The sequence below is a fragment of the Stegodyphus dumicola genome, chromosome X1, assembly GCF_044657685.1.
Source record: "Stegodyphus dumicola isolate Sdum_Otavi_A_Nest chromosome X1, ASM4465768v1".
Lineage (NCBI taxonomy): Eukaryota > Metazoa > Arthropoda > Arachnida > Araneae > Eresidae > Stegodyphus > Stegodyphus dumicola.
In genome coordinates, this window is record NC_140780.1 from 222,116,904 (window position 1) to 222,137,789 (window position 20,886).

Below are 20,886 nucleotides of genomic sequence, written 5' to 3' on the forward strand. Positions count from 1 at the left end.
CCAAGTGTTTCAAGACAGCCTTGTGAGGATCCAGCCCTTCCCGTATGGAATGATTATATGGACTTACAAAATTTGGTGCAACAGGAAGGAGAAGAAAATAATCATACGGATGGGTGGGTCAAAGACTGTTTAGATCATTTAACCTCGAATGAAATTGAACTGTTATGGAATTGCATTTCTGAAATCACATCGGAAATGGGATAAAAACCAAAACAAAAAAATTTTTTAATAACAAATTGGAGGAGGGTCATGATGTCAATTAAAAAAAATATTATATAGAGTCCAATCTTGGTGGTTCACTTCAGTTTTCCAGCATGAGGTGATCCACGTTTCCCGAAATATGGATCCCATTCCAAGAGAGATTGTGTAGAGCCTTCACTTCATTTCTTTTTTTTTCCTACCAAGAGGAGAGGGTCCCCAAAGGGCTACCCATGTCCAAAGAGAGAAAGTGTAGAGCGTTCATTTCAGTTTTTTTTCCAAGTTTAGGGGAGGGAGGTCTCAAAATGACACCCCCCATTTTCAAAGAGAGATGGTGTAGAGCGTTCATTTCTGTTTTTTCCAAAGTTAGGGAGTTTTCAAATGGCTACCCATTTCAGAGAAAGAGAGAGAAAGAGAGAGAGAGAGAGAGAAGGTGTAGAGCGTTCATTTCAGTTTTCCAAGGTTAGGATGGTGGTGGAGAATCCTCCAAAATGGCTACTCATTTCAAAGCGAGAGAGAGAGAGAGAGAGAAAAAGCGTAGAGCGTTCATTTCAGTTTTCCAACATTATAAGGTCCCAAAATACCTTCTGAATTCAAAGAGAGATCGTGTAGAGCGTTCATTTCCAGTTCTCCAAGATCAGAAGAAGAGGGTCCGCTTTTCCCAAAAGGGCTTTCCGTATTCAGAGACAGCGAAATGCAGACTTCAGTTTTCTCCCTCCCCAAGAATAGAGGGTCCCAAAATGGCTTCCCATTTCAAAGAGAGAGGGAGAGGCGTTCATTTCCATTCTCCAAGATAGGGTCGTCTGCATTTTTCCCAAAATGGCTTCCCAATTCAAAGAGAGAGAGAGAAAGAGTGTGTAGAGCGGTCATGTTCATTCTCCAAGATAGGGTCGTCAGCTTTTTCTCAAAATGTCATCTCCCCATTCAAAAAGAGATCGTGACCAATTTTTTCTAGTTTTTTCCAAGATGGGGGGGAGAAGAAAACCTAGGATGGAATAACACGACACACAGAGAGAAAGAGAAAAAAACGCCATCTTGTCATTTTCTGATAGGGTACCGGTGTTCGAATGCTTTTGTGACCGACTGTACAGGCCGCATATTACAGGGCACATTCCAGATATCTTGGACATTATATTGTCGAACACTAATATTAATATGATCCTGGAAGTACATGACGATATTAGCTCGGACCACTGGCCGGTGGTAGCGACACTGGGGGCTGCAAGTATAAGCTACGCAACTTATAAGACTTACACAGATTGGACGATGTTTCATAATGTTCAAGAAGCGGCTCCCTAGGTCAAGAGTGCTTAAAACCGAAAATGACATCGACAAGGAAATTGACTCTCTCACTGCATGCTTAAACAACTATTACTACGAGTCTACCAAAATCACTCAGATGACAGATAGGCTCACTAAGTTCCCTAAATTTATTAAGACTCAAGACTGAAAGAAACCGCTTACGCAGAAGCTACAATACTACCTGGGATCCGAACACGAAAGCCGAGCTCAATAGAATAAGTAAAAAAATCAGGAAGGAAATACAGGATTTCAGGCAAGAAAACTGGAATAACAAAATCGCTGAGCTTGAAATGGATAGCGATGCTTTCTGACGCTTCACTAAAATGCTTAAGCCCACGCACCAATGCGACAGGCCTGTAGTAGCAAATGGTATGACAGCCTACACTGATAATGATAAATGTAAGATTTTCGCAAATCATTTAAAGAAGCAATTTAGTCCCAACATAACACTATGCAATAATTCGTTTGCACAGCAAGTTTAAAATGAAGTAAATGAATGGCTGAAGATGCCTACTGCACTTAATGCTAGCGGGCTCACTACTCCGAAGGAGGTTACGAAGATAGTCTCTAAACTTAATCTAAAGAAGGCGCCAGGCATTGACGGGATCACGAATCTGATGATCAGGAATTTGCCTAAAAGTGGCATTACAAGACTCACAGGCATCTTTAACGCTTGTATTACGTGTTGCTACTTCCCAGAAAGCTGGAAATGTGCGAAAATATTTTTGCTTCCCAAACCCGCTAAAGTAGAAAATCACAGGCCGATTAGTCTTTTATCCAATCTTGCCAAGATATTTGAAAGGATTATCTTACAGAAATTTCAGCCCTACTTGCAATTCCTACCTGATGAACAGTATAGCTTTAGGAGTGAGCTGTCTACTGCGAAACAACTAATTAGACTTGTTGAGTTCATTGGATCCGCACTCCATCATAAAAGCTGCACAGCACTGCTCATGCTAGACGTGGGCAAAACATTTGACCGCGTCTGGCATGAGGGTCTAGTCTACAAATTAATCAAGTTTAATATTTCCAGAGAGCTTATCTTACTGACACATTCTTATATCACAAACAGATTCTTCACTGTGAGCTGCAGACAGAGTCATTCTGGCTACAAGATGATCTCAGCAGGGTCCCACAGGGGTCCTGTCTGGGGCCCATTCTTTATTTATTCTATGCGGCGGATTTTCAAAGGGAAAAATTAAATTGGAACACGCTACTCGCCTGCTATGCGGATGATACGGTGGTAGCAGTTAAATCAGTAAATCCTAACAGAGCCCTTAGCATTTTGCAAGATATTGTCCTTGATATTGAAGAATGGTGCTCCAACTGGAGGATTTCTATTAATGCTGTTAAGTCTCAACTGCTTATCGTACGCAGGAAGAAATTAAAAGTTATTATTCAGCCACTGTACCTATTCGGCCAACGGGTACCCACAGTTGACAAGGCCAAATATCTAGGAGTTTATCTAAATCAAAGGCTAACGTAGAACACCGATATCAACTATGTAGCTAACAAAACTAAAAGTTAATTCAGAAGACAAACAACAAAAATCAGCCTTATATTTACAAAATTGTTTGTTGTTTGTCTTCTGAATTAGTATTTATTTGGCGTGTTATTGTGACTTAAAACTAAAAGTGTTGCGCAGCAGCTGAATCTTCTACTTGGTAGGTGATCTAAATTGGACCTACGGAGGAAGCGACAAATTTATCTTTCCATTTTGCGACCTATCATGTGTTACGCCTCGCCAGTTGGGCTACGGCAAAGAGCAATGAACTGCACAAATTACAAGTTGTACAAAATAAAATCTTGCGCACCATTACAAACGCACATTTCTATATTAGGAACAAACTACTGCATGATGATTTGAAGGTAGAATACTTTGATGAGTACCTCCATAGATTAAACAGTAAATTTTATGATAAGGGTTTAAAATGCACGGTGGGCAATTTTAATGCTTCTTCAAACTACATATGCGTCCCAGAAGATGTCACACTAAGGCCTTTTACTGCTCACAGAATGCAGGACCATAATTTCGTCACTTAGGCATACACTTTACTACAGTTCTCATTGTAAATAGCATTAATTTATACTTTATTTGTTTATTTGTTCATTTTTCTGCAACTTGATATCGCTACATTTGCACATGTATGTTTTGGTTACGAATTTTTCTCACAACCTCTTCGATAAGCGGTAGTTAGGTAACGATTATTTTATATGCTTCGCGGCCAACGGGCCCTCTTTCCTACCTTGATCCGTTTCCCGGCTGGGATTTAGTTGATAGTTTACACTGTGATGTTCCCTAGGGATTAGAAGAACAGAGCTTATAAAAGCCGCAAGGCTACATAAGCATATGCAATTCGCATTTAAGCAACCAGTTTTAGAGATTTAGCTGTAAATAAATCTAAATTGGCAACAATGATAGTGTTAGATAACTTCATGTCTGAATTTGGCAACGTACAAATTAACGAACCGTCATTCTAAACTGTTGTAGTAGTGTGTAATTTATTTTAGTTGAAGTGCGTTCCTGTTATAAACTTTTTTTCGTCCTCAAGGTATATTGTTTATCATCATACATATATTTACAATATGGTGAACGCAAAATCGTGTAGATTATGCTTTTTAAGTTCTTGAATGACAAAAGAGATATCTCATATTCGTCGTTTGCAGATTTTGTAAGTTTTAGTGTGGGCTAACGTTATTGCTTACTTTAATAAGCACGTTTAGGTTTACTTTTCACCGAGTCAAGAAAATTAGTCGACACATTTATTAAAATGTTTCCGTGGTCCCCCAGCGGATTCTTTCTGTTTATAGTGTTTTAAATGGTGTGTGGGAAAATTCGGGACTGGATAATATTAAATTTTTCATTCCCTTCGGTACCTGTACATACTTGTGACATTATGTACACGCCTGATTATTGCCCAGCTTTAAGGAGCTGCGTTTTTTAGGGCTCTCAAATCATTCTATAAGTGTTTTTCTCTTGAAAATGCGAGGATAGTAAACAGTGGGGCTCCTGAAGGAATACTGTGCTATGTGTCTTAGACCAGTTGTCTCAAACTACATGCGGCCGAATACACGTTCTGAGAGTTATATGTATTTGTGTGTTTCCTGCATGCAGGTTTATATGCTGACATAAATAAGATACTTTCTTTTGGTTAAATTCCTTTTTCCTATTTTCTTTAAGTGCCTGATCTCTTACATGTGTTTATCAAAACAATAATAATAGTAATGTCATGGTAATATAATACTCCAAATTTACATTTATATCTTAAATTAAAATTTTTACACCTGCAAGAAATTTCTCTTGGTTACACTTCACAGTGGAAAAGACACACGCAGAAAAAAGTACATAAATTTGTATATAAATATTTACAAGTTTATTTTCTCCTACAACTTGACACTTGGCAATGGGATTTAAGTACAGTTTGTAGCCTTATTAGTAGAAAATGTACTAGAAACTATTTCATCATGGACTGTAGATGTGTATCAATCAGTTGGATTCTTATGAAAAAGAACTGTTAAATTATAACTGTACTCCCAAACAAAGTGATTATTTTTCTTGCAAAATGTGCTGAGGGTATTTTGACAGGTTATTTTTGAATAAAGTTAATCAAATGTATAGCTTCAAATCTTTGAATAAGATATGTATTACACTGGTAATTTAATTAGCACTGTTTGTAGATTTTCTGTTGTGTTAGTCATGTATAGTCATTAATGGTAATAAAAATAATAAAATTGCACTACAAATCATTAAAATCAATAAGTCTTTATTCAAATTCTTGCTGTACTAATGTTATTTTTCTTGCAGAATTTTTAGATTTTTGAAAATAACATAAAATTGCACTACAAATCATTAAAATCAATAAGTCTTTCTTCAAATTCTTGCAGCAGTTATGTTATTTATCTTGCAGAATTTTGAGATTTTTCATTTAAAATGCTAGGCTGAGATGTTATAAATGTATGAAATATTTTGACTTAAGGTTATGTTTTCTGTAATTGCAATTTACCATTATAGTATTTAATATAAGCAGATAATGTGAAAGGTAAATTTAAGTTGTAGATATTTGTTGAGAATATTTAAATGTCTGAGTAAGTCGACAAGAAATGTTAAATTTATCTGTATATTATTATTTAGCTGTTCAGTGGTTTTATTTATTTTTGTGCTGTGAAAATTGTGGTTTCATTTATTAAATAAATAAAAAAACTTCTTTTAATACAGCTCCTTTATATAATTACTTCAGCTCGCTATTCTAAATAATTTCTCTATACTTTTTCTTAAAGCATTGCAACAAACTTGATGATTCGGAGCTCATCCATGGATAAAGCTTAGCAATTTAGATATGATTCGAATAACCTTGTCATCTGCAAACTTTTGACATTGTTATCTGTAACAAGTACACAGGTAAAATGTATTCATGAGTTGTACAAAACTGCTTCAGGAGCTGCATGCACTCCACAGACTACAAGTTTGGAACTTTTTAGACTGTCTTAAATCAGATCCTGATGATACATAATTTTTTTTTGCGGGCGATATAGTTATTTTGTTTCATTATGTTGTATAAGTAGTTTTTATTATCTCATGTAAGTAGCTTGAAGCTTTAAGTACAAAGCTTGAAGCTTGAAGCTTTTTAAGCATGTAAGTAGCTTTAAGGCATTAGTACTATAATTTTTATACAACTGTATAGCCACCAGTGTTATTCTAATTACAGTTTCTTATTCATACTGTAAAAATTATTGAGTATTATCAGGGCCACTCCTAGCGAGGGGGGGGCAGCATGTAAAAGTACACGGGCAACCAAAATCGGGGGCAGATGGACTCTCGCGATACCACGCCTAAATATTTTAAATTCGTTAAATGCATTGTAAGTATTTGTCATATGTAAGTATTTTTTATACAATTTTTGATATGCAAGTGAGTATGAAATAAAAATTTTATTAATTATTGAGCATTTATTTATTTATTTATTTATTTTTTTAAAATTTGGGGCCAGCAGTCTTGGGAAAGTACACAGGCAGCCAATGGCCTAGTAACAGCCCTGAATATTATTATAAACCATGTTTAAAAGTTGAAATTTTGTAATGGATTACAGTATCTAGTATATTCAGGGTATGAGCACTTTAGGTAGCCTTTAACAAATTATGAGAAGTATAAAGGATATGTATGAGTATATATATTTTGTGGTATGATGTATAAAAGTCACCAGAAATCCTCTGTAAAAATGAAGCATATCATGTATTGAGATATAATACAGTTGGTTATACTGTATGCCATGTATGTTATGAAGCATGCTTATTTATGACAAGATGTTGCAAAAGGACAGAAATGCACTTCCATTCTATATTAAGTGTATTTGCATGATCATGGAAACCCGTTGAATAAAGTATATTTTTGTGGGAGGGAGGCAGGTATGGAGGGCACTTAGTAAGTTATCTACCTGAGCAATGAATTTGTTGCATGTTCTGCATTTTGATTGTTTCTTTGCTCATGTGTTTTACCCATCTATGCATGAAACTGGAGCGACATTTCAAATCAGATATTTCAAAAATAAAATATATATATTATATATATTTATATGATTTAATATTTCAAAAATAAAATTGTTACAATACAAGGTGCATTTTAATGGGGTGACAGACTTGCAGTTTGGTCATATTGTTAAAAACATATTTTCATTTTTATGCATAAATAGTTGATCTAAGCAGAAACTAAAAAAATAATTCGGAACTACTCTGATATGCGCCCTCAAGTCGCCAAATATTTTTGGCGAGAAACTTCACGCTGCCATATTACTATCTAAATTTTTTGTCTACCTTTTCAACTTTTAGCCTAAAATGTCTCCAAAAACTACATTTTGAACACACAATTTAGCTAAAAATCCGAAACAAAAACAAAAAATTTAGATAGCAAAAATGTAAAGTTTCTAACCAAAAATATTTGACAAGAATCCATGTACACAGCGACATGTTTTAACTTAAAAAAACATCTACGAATTGCACAATGTAGGCAACGAACGAATCTACAAACAACGCACACCTCGCTTTAATAAATTAACATAACAACAATAAATTTCAAAGAATACCATGTACACAGCATCCTGTTTAAACTTAAAAAAAATTCTATGAATTGCACAATTTAGGCAAGGAAGGAATCTACGATCTACGCACTCCTCGCTTTAATAAAATAACATAACAACAATAAATTTCAAATAATACCATGTACACAGCGTTCTGTTTCAACTTTAAAAAACATCTACGAATTGTACAGTCTAGACACTAAACAAAAAAATAAACTAAAATAAATTTCAAACAATAACGACAAATTTATACTAAAGAACCAATGAACATAACATCCTACAAAATAAGAACAAGGATAAAATAAAAATGCACTTACCATGAATTAATGTGTTTTCGAATAGCAGAAATATAAATTTCATACCGCCTTTAACATGCCGCCACATAATCACTATCGTATTTACATGACAGCCAGACACACTATCCAGAAAATTTATACTATAGTCATACCTGCCAACTTTTGTGAATTTTTCGTAATTTTTACAAAAATGCGTTTGTCTTTACGATTTTACGATCATAATCCATTTTTTATGATTTTTTTCCTTTTTCAAGTATTTTTAGTGATTTTTGTCGAAATTTTATAATTTTTCGCCAATTGCATCGTGTTTTACCGCCAACTACCGACTATTTCGAATCCAGTAACCTGCGGTTTCTCCCAACTCGCCGCTAAACCAGCCAATCCAATGCGCTGAACTTGTGGAATTACTCAGCTCGGATTCAGCGAGCGTGGATTGTCGCATTCTGTTTTTTTTTTTTTTTTCACGTGCTACAAATTTTCTTAATACGTCGTTGTTACGAAATGAGTTCAAAAAACCGTATTCTCAATATTTTCAGCTGCCTACAAAGCCGAATAATTAAAGAATCCTTCAAAGGAAATAACTGCATTTTGCAACGTGTGCGTGGAAGAAGCGACATTGTGAAGCATGTTAAGTCTAAAAAGCATGAAGTTAATGCTTCGGCTTCGACAACGTCAAAGAAAGTGGATGATTTTTTTTTTCAAATTCGGCTACAAATTCGGATGCCAATGTCATTTTGGCAGAGTGTTTGTTTACTGCATTCCTCATCGAACACAACGTGCCGCTAAGCGCTGCGCTAGCAAACTTTTCAGACGGATGTTTTCCCGACTCCAAGATTGCTCAGAAATATCAAACCAGGGAACTTGTAAATTCTTTGAAAGATCATGAGAAAAAATAATTTTTTCAATGTGTCAGAAAGTACTTTTCCTCAACCTGTGATTACATTGTAAGGAAGTTTCCTTTTCAAAATGAAGTTCTTTTAAATGCTGAAGTGGCAAATTTGAAACAAATTGAAAATTCATCTTTTGAAAAAATTCGTTTTTTTATTGATAAATTTCCATTTTTGTTAACAATTAAAGGAAATGAATGCCATAATGATGCTTTAGATGAACTACAGAACCAATTTTCTGCTGCACAGTTTGAAGACTTTGCCAGTTCTGGAGAAGATAGACTTGATGTCCTCGTTGGTATCTTAAAAAGAGCTGATGGAACACCAAAATATGATAGACTAGCAAGAGTTTTATGTGCTATTCTCGTAATTCCACACAGTAATGCTGAGTGCGAGAGAGTCTTCAGTGTTGTGAAGAAAAATAAAACTATGTTTCGTTCTTCAATTTCACCAAAAACTCTAGAAAACATTTTAATTGCTAAATGTTATGAGGAAACTAATTGTTTCCAAAGAATTTTTGGCTAAAGCCAAAAAATGCTCTCTAAATTCATTGCAATAATTTTTTTGTGTAACATTAAGTTCTTGTTTTATGTTTCCTAATAAATTTTTTAGTTACTACTTAATTGAGATTTACTAATGTAAGTACAATTTTCTTTTTTCTGTTTGTATAATTTTTTTTTTTTTTTTTTTTTAAATATCAAAGCATGATATTAATTCTTCGTGTTCTTCTGAATTTTGGAGAAATCTTCTGAATTTGGGGGAGAAATCTTCTGAATTTTTATCTTTAGAGGTTGGCAGGTATGTATAGTTCACAAATAAATAAAATCACAAATCCCTACTTCTATCATGCACTGCCATGAAAAATAATCTCCCAGACCCTCTTTCCACACTTCCAAATACACACTACCCCTCAACAGGATAGCCATAATCATATTTCCTTTTGCCGAACTTCAATTCAACAACTACCATTTTATCTTTCCCTCCTATCTTCTCAGACACAGAGGCGAACCAACGAGCTCCAGCGAAAGATTTTTCAACGTCAACAGGGTTGCCATGGAACACGCAATCGCGCCAAAAACCAGCGCAGAACACATATCGCCACATTTGGTGAAATTAGGGCGTATATTAGAGTTGTACCAATAATTCATAATTGTTTTAGATGATTTGTTTTTGTACCAATAATTCATAATTGTTTTAGATGATTTGTTTTAATGTGTTTCGTATTGTGAGCTATGAAAATGTTAGATGGATAACGCATTTGCCACTTTAAAATAATTGTTTCAAGAGCATATTTACTGCTAATGGTATTATCCCATTCCTTAAACTGTTGTTGTTGGATGATAATTCTATTTTGGTGCCAAGCAAAAAAACCCAGTGGTTAGCCAAGCCTGTGGGTTTGATTTCTGACGTAACAGAATATCTTTTTAAAAAAAGAAAAGACTGTAATTGTGGACCAGAAAATTAATGATAAATGTCATTTAATTGTAGTTATTAATTATGTAGTAAAAGACTATGCAAATTAAAAAAGTTTTACAGATTTCGGATAGTTAAAAAAAAAAAAAAATTAAATTTTTAAGTCTTGTGTTATACTCATATTTTATATCAAATTTCTTTTAATATTTGAGAGAGAAGCTTCATTATCCAAACAAATGGCATTTTTAAATCAGTCTGTTTTGGTCTGTCATTAAAATTCATTGTCTGATAGCTGCAGTCCTTGAACTAGGCAGCTGAATAATTTTGTTCGAAAGATTTGAAAACAAGGGTCACTAACTCTGTGATTAATTAGAAATGATAACAGATGAAGAGGAATATGATTCTTTCTTGGTTATATTTTAATCTGCTTTGATTGCAGATGTGGAAATATATTTAGTCCCGTAATTTCAGAATTTTGTTAGAGGAAAAATACTCTAACGCATTATACACAAGGAATGTTCTTTATTAGCAGGCTAACATGCCTATAGCTCTAAACAGAAAAGTTGTCCCCTCTTCTCAGGAAACCACCTTGTATATCTCTTGTGTTTACCTTGCGTTGAACTCTCAGGGGGCATGATTCTTTCACTCATACATAACAAAGTGTTCATCTCCTTAACCTGATGAAAAGGCTTCTTTTACCTTTGTCCACTGGAATGACCTTTGAGGCTATAACCAGAACCATCAACAAAGACACAGGATTTCACCACTGATATGAAAACTATTGCACTCTGAAAACTTATCCTAGCGAAAGAACCTTTATGCCACCTTATCAAAACTCCTCTCCTCATAGAAAATTTTCCTAAACTATGGAAGGGAATACTTTTCACTGCTTTCAAAACACAAGTGGTAACTATTTAAGTGATAATAAAGAAGCCAGATACATAACCCTGCACTTATTTCTAGATAACATCTCCTTGAGACCGATAAACATAAAAACAAGAATACAACAAAAATAATTTAAACTACTCCTAGTGTCTGCCTCATATAAAGTATATTCCTCAAATTTTACAAAATGCTAACGTCGCAGCACGCAATGAACTGATAGTTAATCTGTCAGCACTATCCTTATCTTCAGGGCAGATGTTTTCTTTTATTTGGCGTATAATTCCTTACTAAATGTAGTATTTCATCTCGATGTACTCTGATATGATTTAAATCAAATTCCTCGTCATTATATCACGAATACACATCAAATAGTTTGCTAGTTGCAATTTTCTAATTTCGACTATGCGTAATGTATGCTTTACGCATGCGTGCGTTGAAAGAAATGTTTAATAAAGTAAACAAATAAATATTAAGCTTTTGTTTTTTGTAAATTTTGATACCCTTTAGATCATAATTGCTCTTTATTTCATAAATTACGGTTTCATATTTTTAATTTTATAATTTCTGTATGCCATTTTACCAGATTTAAATTGATGATCTATAATCCGAAAAAACCGATAATCCGGAATCACCGAAGTCCCTACGAGTCTTAAAGACTTTTGACTGTATTTATTTTTATGTGAGGTAGGTATCAGAGGTCCTACTCCATCAATATTTAATCTGCTATACACTTCTGATACAACTGGCACAATCTTCATTGGGGCTTTCTTTTTATCCCTATTGTGACCCACACGCTGACTGATATCGCACATCCTCAAAAATTCTTCAATTTCCTGGTAACAACTTGGCCAGAAATAGTGTGTCAAAACTCTATCCTTGGTTTTTGTTACCCATAAATGACCACAGATTTCCATGTGACATAACTTTAATATCCCTTTCCTAACAAGAAGAGGCACACACAGCTGAAGCTTATCTTCCCCTTTTTTAGAACCTGTAACTCTTGAGTAGTTTCTATTTTAAAATTATAATTTCTTTTTTTTTTCATTTTCCCTTTCCCTTTTCTTCCAAAGGGTTGCTAAACTAGCGCATGTTTTCTGCGCTTCCCATAATTCTGCTGGCGGAACCTCCGCAAGGATAGACCGTTCTTCTGAACTGATGACTGGAATTTCAATAGATCCCTCCATATTACTTGTCAACTTCCCTTCTTCCGAAAGCTTATTATTCACAAAACTTTCACTTTCTATCTCTTCCTCCTCTTCAGATCTGGAATCTAAATCTTCTGTGCGCTCTCTCTAAACTGCTGCATGCATGCGCCTGACTACGAGTTTCCACAGCATTTAAGAGAACTGGTTGTTTCCTAATTTCCTCTATCAACTGTGCAGTTTTATTTCCTAAGTATGTACTCTTTATCTAATTATATCGGAGTAACCACTCCTTTGTGGCACACCAAAATCATCTTCAATGGTGACTTTTGCCAAAGGTAAACATTTACATTCTGTGTCCAAAGGCTGTTTCACCCAAACAGTTTCCCCTTATAAGTCACTAGTATTAATCCAAGTACTATTACACAGATCTATTCCAGCTTCAGCATCTCTTAGATATTCTCTCTCTACCCCATTAATTACTGCTTTCTTGAAATACGGCTCAAAACATTTTCCTAAACTCTCCATTCTTAAATTATTCACCAGAATAGCCTTATTCTTTTCCAGTGATGGGCAGTTAGGTCAGATATACCCGTCCTTTCCACATTGGTAACACTTTATTTTTCGCTGTTCCTTGAACCTCGCTTCATTGAAAATCGGCTCTTTTTTAGAATCCTCCACTGTTCTATGCTCCTCCGATTAAATTCCTTGATGACCACTACTTTTCTGATTATAACTACCATTGAAATTTACATACTGCTCTCTAACCTTCTCAAATGGTTTCTTAAAGCCCGCTCTCTGTTCTAACCTCCTCGTATCTCTTCTCAAAGCCTCGTACCTGTCGCATTTCTCTGCTAAAATAGAAGCTGTTTTAAATTCTTCCCAATTTTCTAGGTAGTGTTCTCTTATTTCTAGAGGCACACGCCGCTTAATTTGCTCGGTGAGCATAAGTTCCTTAAGACTTTCAAAATCTTGAACTTCCACTGAATCCAACCAATTCTTTAAATACACTCTCAATTCATACACTAAATCCACCCATAACATTTCGTTTTTTTCTAAAATGCTCTTCAAATTTTGTGTTTAGAGTCAAAGAATTGAGCTTGAATCTATGCATGAGTAATTTCTTAACATGCTGATAATCCAATAGAGCATTTGTGGTTCCACCTGGAAAACTAAATTTGTGCTGCTACACTACCCCCTCATAGTGTGCAGTAATTGCAGGACCAGTTGGTGAGTGCTTTTTACCAGATACCACAAACTATGTATCAACACCTCGTGGAGTCAATGCCATGCTGGGTGTTGGCAGTTTTTAGGGCTAAATATGCTCCTACACGTTATTAACAGGATGGTCATAATGTAATGGCTCTTAGGTGTATAAAGAACGTATTTATTACCAATATGTATGTTCAGAAAAGAAACAATCTTTGTCTTACGTACTCAGCCTTTCATCCCTTGAGTGGGTCAACAAAATGAGTGCGAAGTTCACTTGGGGACTAAGCACCAGGGGTCCTGCAACCAAGCTGACCACTTGTCCAGGGCATATGTTCATGTACCTTGGGGGCCCACGGTCAGGAAAGCTGATATCAGGGCACTGCAGGCCTTGGCTCTCTATGAGCTATTGTGCATTTGTGTTTAGTCTTACGTACATTAAATATTTTGTAAACTTTAGATCCCAGTCCAAAACATAATTTAACAACCATTACATTTTTCTGACGTTGCCAAATTATAAAGTTTGAAAACTTATTATTAAGCTATGCACTTTTATTTACATCATAATTAAAATATTGATTCACAGCAGCACTTTTAACCAGAGTTTAAATAAATAATAATTTTTATAAAAGTAAGCTTGAATTTTGGATTATGTCAAATACATTTTCCGATGCTGGAGCTCCCAAAGGATCTACAAAGCGAAAGTATGTTTCAATGTCCATCAAACAAAAAAAGGAATTGCTGCAAAAAATGGATAAAGGCATATATCCTTTGATTATCTAATCATTCCGAAATATGTTTATCAATTTCGCGCTGCTCTGCGAGGGGAGGGAAACGACACGACGCGCAATGAATTGGAAGTTGATCTGTCAGCACTATCCTTATCTTCAGAGCAGATGTTTTTATTTTATTTGGCTTATAATTCTTTACTAAATGTAGTATTTCATCTCGATGTACTCAGTCTTTGATATGATTTAAGTCAAGTTCCTCCTCATTATAATTCGCTTCCGATAGTGAAGAAAGTGACTCAGAGGTTATTGAAAACGAAAAAATTTCGATTGACAAATTAGCCGATATTCTCGACACAGCAATTATAGGACTTGAACAGCGGAACTTTGTAAGTAAACAAGAAATTATGTCCGTTTAATAGAATTAAAGAGAAAGTATTATCACATGAAATGAAGCAAATTAAACAACTTACATTGAAAGAAATGTTTAATAAAGTAAACAAATAAATATTTAGCTTTTTCTTTTTGTAAATTTTGATACCCTTTAGATCATAATTGCTGTTTATTTCATAAATTACGGTTTCATATTTTTAATTTTATAATTTTTGCATGCCGTCTTACCAGATTTAAACTGATGATCTGTAATCCGGAAAAATCGATAATCCGGAATCGCCGAAGTCCCGACGAGTCCGGATTAACGACTTTTGACTGTATATGCATTATTAAAAATTATGCAGAAAAATGCTCATGAAACCACAGGGACTTGGTTACAGTTATGTGCTTACTTTTTATGATACAGCACACCTGCCCTGGGAGAGGCTATGATTAAATTTGCTGGCCAAGGGTGAATGAGTATAACCTCATCCATCCAGCCTAAGTTTGTGAAAGAGATCACACAAGGATATTTTCTTTTCTGAGAGAGGCATTTTAAGCAGTTAACTCCAGCCATTGGAGAACTGAAAGAAAATAAACTTAAGAAATGATGGATCTTCTAAAATGGGATGCTGTTGTGAAGAAGGGGATTATGTAGAATGATTGCAAGGAGAAATTGTTTAAAATAAGCTAAGCCTTTAAGAAAAAAGTGGGCATTTTGTTAATGACATATTGTTGATTCAAATGGCAATATTTGTTGAGTATATTTTTATCATTAATTTCAACATATGTGTTATAACAAGCTTAAACTAAATTTTGCTGTATGCTAATGATGTACTATTCTATATCTAAAAGCAATTATTGCAGGAGTTCAAGCAACAAGAATCAGTACAATATTCATAAATTTGCAAGCCTAGTTTTGAAGGTTTAAAATATGGAACTTTCTTCAGCTGCAGAAGTGCAACCAAATGAAAGATGAAGTGATAAGGCAATAAAAATGAGAGGAAGGAGGTCAAGCCACTGTGACCATCTATCGATAAAAACAACTAATAAGTAAACAATAATATAATAAATGAAATAATTTCCTTAAAAGCTAAGGCTAAAGACATTAGAATTGGGATTGTTAACTAGAACTGAAATGTTAATTATGTGAACTTGAAATGCATGTAGAAAATCTGTTCGCCAGTAAGAGATGTTTTTAAATAACTTGCAGGAAAATGTGATTTTCTGACCATCAATATTGGGCAGCAAAAAATTTAATTGCCTCATTGTTCCTAATGTATGCTTTGTAAACCTTGGTACAAAATTTGAAGACTGTCTTAGTTTGACCAATGTGAATTAAACTACATCGGCAAGGAAACCTTTATATACCCAGGAGTTCATATTCGGAATGGGGTCTTTCAGTATGGAACTGTGAATTTCATTAACAGAAGAGAAGACAATCCAAAAGTTGAATTTCTATAAAAACGTGCAATTTTATAACTAATCGATGGAAAGAAAGCAATGACAGCGGAATTCTTATAATCTCTTTAACTTGTTTAGTACGGGCATGTCATACATGCATCAGCAGCAAACATTACCTCATGGCCGGGTGTGTCATATTTGAATCACCATTTAATTCACTCTATGGCCGAGCATACCACATTTGACTTTTTAGATAGAACATTTAATTAGTATTTTTTATTGCCACTAGGTGTAGCTGTATGTCTGTTATGGTGAAATATATCGAAAGTTAAGTATGTTTACCTTCATTCCTACGCAATGTTTTTTTTTTAAATTTTGTTTCGGAATGAGCATGGGATTCGTGGGTGGGTGTTGAACAATGTAATATCTCTCTAAATGCGTCATTTGATATAAACAAATGCAAGTGTTCTCGCTGCGTTGAGGTACTTTTAATTTTTGCGATATAAAGGGATAGATGTTCTATCATTAGAGTTTTTTATTACTCTTAAGAGTTTTCTGGCATTGAGATGAATATTTTGTATCGTCAGGGAAACGTATTTTTTTAATGGCAAACGAAAGCAATATCTGAACGTAGAATATACACAAATGCTAATTCGTTAGTGTTGAGTAATGTAATGGCTCTTACTGCGTCATTTTATATAAACAAATGAACATGTTCTCGATGGTCTGGAACACTTTTAAATTTAATTTATTAATTTTTCTTATTTTTATTTTTTTATCCCGTTATAATGGAGTAGAAGTTCTATCATTAGAGACTTTTTTTTATTTCTCTTTGAGTTTTCTGCTATTTAGATGAATATTTTGTATCGCTTAGCGAAAGGTTTTTTTTTTTTGGAGGGGGGAAAATGAAAATACCATCTCGCTATAGAACAGCATACACAAATATTAAATGAGTCAAAAGCAGCAGATATTCTATTCCTGTGACATATGCATATTCGACTTTGCCTACACCCATGTTTCAAAGAATATCATACACTGTCTCTTTTTTGAAATATTGCTTCCTCTTTTCTTTGCTTGCACATTGAATTTTTATGAAAGACAGTTTTAATATTTTTTAAATTTTAATTATGTGTTGTGTTAAATAAAATCTGCGATTGTTTGGATATTTTTCCATATATATTTATTTGTGGGATAAAGGGAAAATTATATTATTCTAGAATGAGTATTTTATAAAATTTTTAAGGAAAATATAATAATAAAGCTTTAAAATTAATTCTGACAATTACCTGAATGTTCTTATAATTTACAAAAAATTGGAACAGTTAGATGAAAAATTTAATTTATACGAATTTTTTTCCAAAGTTAAGGCTTAGCAGCGTGAATTGCCTGTCCCCACAAGACGACACATCCGGTTAATGCGCCGTCCCAAGACAACGCTTCGGTATCAGAGATGCCCGTCGTGAACGGGTTAAAGGAAAGAGATTGCTTTTTGTGTGTTGAGATGAGAATATTTTACCTACTTAAATCTGGTCAATAATGTTAAGTGAAAAGCTTCTGTTCGAGAATATTTTACCCACTTGATCAATAATGTTAAGTGAAAAGCTTCTGCAATAGGAACTGCTTTTAAGTAATTTAGTTTTTGATCAAGAGCCGATGTGGAGGAGCAAACCTAAAGTGCATGGAAAACAAAGGAATAAAATGAAGCTAACTTCCATTTAGTTGAATGACATGATTTTGATGTGTGGTAGAAGGTAAACCAATGAAGATATACGAGAAAAAATAAACTTGAAGTTGGATGTGTTGCATGTGATAAAAATGTCGAGGAATGAAGAGAATTGGATGTCTCAAGTTCAAAAGTGAACTGAATAGCAGGATCAATGAAATTCATTATTAAAATAACTTTATTTAAATCATCTTTATCACCATGAAAAAGGGTAAAGCAGTCAGCATAGCAGAACTGTAAAGGGAAGTTTACAACTTCGAATAATTTTGATTCATAAAAATGCATATAGATATCAGCAATGATAGGACTAAGAGAGCTTCCCATGGCTAATCCCTCAGTTTTATTTTAATGCTTATTTTGGAAAACAAGAGTGTTTATTCCAGGCAGAGTTGTGTAAGGGAAATTTACTAATCAAATTTTGATACAGGAGAAATGAAATTCTTGAAGTCTCTTTTATAGAAATTTAAATACACCTCCCTCTGTAACATTAGTGAATAATGATTTTACATTAAAAAAAGTTTTTACTTATTTAAAACTATCGAATTTTTAATATGCAAGTTTTTTAACTAACAAAGTCGAAATTCTAGGTAATAAATATTTAGAAATCAAACTACAAAAATCAGCGTTTTCACAGGACTAGTTTTGATGGTGGTTCGGTAAAACCATCGAAACTAGTAATGTGAAAATTATAAAATATAACACTAATTTTTGTTGTTTGACTTCTGAATTAGTATTTGTTCGGCGTGTTATTGTGTCTTAATAAATATTTAGTTAAGAAGCATGAAGCACTGCCTGAATTTGATACAGTAAGGTAGATTGGAATACCACTTCTATGAATTTTGGGTAGAACACTATAATCTGGCACAATTCACAACGGATAAGTTAAACGATTTTTTTAAGTATGTCTGAAGGATTTTTGAAGATTTATGACAGTTTTCATTTTTGAGAGGTCCAAAGGTGAAGGGTCTTTAGGGATCAGATTATATATGAGTCTTTGTTGAAGAGTTTAGCAACACTATTAAGTGTTTTTGTCTATGATGACTATCTGGCTACCTTTATGAATCTTTGAAATGATAATGTCTGGATTACAAAGAATTTCACACTACATAGCTTGTTTTGTCTCATTTAGATTAGGGTTCAAAGGTTTACTGTTAAATTTCACATTAAGGATGATAAGATGCCTAATCATTTCTTTCTATGTATCTGAAACTTTACTGAATATGGACATTTTTTCGATAGGAGCTAAAAATCATAGGATCAGATTTCTGAGATATGTAAGAAATTAAAATTATATTTCAGAATTTTCTGATGTTCCTCTGATAAACTAGCATTAGAATATTAACTATTGGCATGGTGTCAACAATGGGAAGATTTTATGAAAATATTTAAATTGGAAGACTGTGAAAGAAGTTTTTGGAATTTAAATGCAAGGGTCTTTTTATGATGTTTGATTGCATTCTAAGTTTTGCATCAGGATGTCTGTTCAGTGGCAGTGGATTTTGGTGAAGTTTATATAACTCAAATTATATTTAGGTAACTGTCGACATATGTCCCTTATGATGGACCAAAGCAAGGCAAGTTTGCAACTTAGGAGAATTTTTTTTAAAAGCGACTGGGAGGTTTTTGATTACATTTAATCTGAATGAAACTGGAGATCAAATTTTTATGTTCTAACTTTAGTAAAAAATTACGATGATCTAGAAATTTTGTTTCAAGCATTATTTTGTGAAACAATTAATGGTTGATTTCATGAAAAAGGTAAAGACTTAAAGTCAGAATTAACTAACATATTAAGAAGTAACTTTAGTAAAGCCTAAAACATATTAAGAAATTGACACTTAAAAGAGAACAAAAATAAAAAAAATTTGGAACAAGCTAGCATTAAATCAAATAAACAAAGCACTAAATCAAAGGAAAAAAATATGAAAACAAATTTAATGTAAAAAAAGGGTAAACTATAAGTCAAATTTGAAGAATTAAAAGAACATACTCGAACTCGTGGCAAAATTTTAATCTAAGACTCAAAATTCAGAAAGTGGTATTCCATTTTTCCCTATTGTATCAAATTTGGACACTGCCTCATATCTGTTAGCTATTGACTGTCAGCTAATAACACATATTCAATAGATTTTATGAAAAAAGTAAAAAACATTTTTGCTAGAAATTTTATCATGGTTTCTTTTGATATAAAATCATTATTTACTAGTGTTCCAGTGGGAAGCACATTTAAATGTCTAGAAATGAGAATTTCATTTCTCCTGTATCGAAATTGAGTCAAGTTTTCTTACTCGGCTCTATCCGAAAAACACTTTTTTTTTTTAAAAAAAAGTATTACAACCAAACTGAAGAATTAACCATGGGAAGCCCTCTTAGTTCTTTTCTTATTGATATTTATATGCATTATTATGAATTGAAGTTATTTGAAAGTTTGAACTTGCGTGTGTGTTTCCACTACTTTGACAATAACTTCACCCTGTGTGATGATAATAAAGATGATTTAAATCAATCCTCATTTGACTGAAAAGAAGTTATCTTTCATTTTCCATTCTTTTTATTCATTCATTCATTTTCAAGATTGCTCCTCTGAATTGGTTGAGGATCAAAAACTAAATTACTCCTCGGAATTGGCTCAGGATCAAAAACTAAATTACTTAAAAAGCAGTCGCTGTTGACAGAGGCTTTTCACTTAACACTATTGACCAAATAAGTTAAAGATTTGCATCTCAACACACCAAATTCCTTTTAGGAGATAGTAAGAATTCTGTTGTCATTCCTCTTTCCATCAATCTCTACATATAATAAAAGAGTCTGTCTGTGTCTTCCGTTTATGCTGTGCATAAGCTAATAAACTCAGGGCTACGAAATTTGGTACATAGGTGCATCTAGACAAGAACCAGTGCACTTCTAAGCGATTTTTGTTTTCAAAATTTGAAACGAATTTAAAAAAATTTTATATTTTTTTGATGAAATCGCACCATTTTGAATAGTTTCATTCTTTTAGAAATGTGATTTTGGTAACAGTTTGTCATTCAATGCTTTGTATACTGGACTGCTAGAAGGTATTTGGATATAAATGGAATTACAAGGAAGACCTTCTGAAGATAGAATCACAAAATCTAACTAATCAAGCTCAAGGGAAAACAAAGCTAATGAGAAAAAGAGAAGTTCTTAAAACCATTGGAAAGCTTTACGATCCCATTGGATTTATAAGTCCATTCACTATTAGGGCAAAAATACTAATGCAGGAAATTTGGCA

At 33.7% G+C, this 20,886-nt stretch overlaps 1 protein-coding gene across 1 annotated transcript in view; it reads left to right on the forward strand.

The window, feature by feature from the left end:
• Positions 1-3,912: 3,912 nt before the first annotated feature.
• LOC118194920 (small glutamine-rich tetratricopeptide repeat-containing protein beta-like) overlaps positions 3,913-20,886 on the forward strand; it is a 111,062-nt gene continuing 94,088 nt past the window's right edge. The window contains exon 1 of the mRNA XM_035366133.2: positions 3,913-4,052. The gene's annotated coding sequence lies outside the window, so the exon portion shown is untranslated. The remainder of the gene's footprint in view (positions 4,053-20,886) is intronic.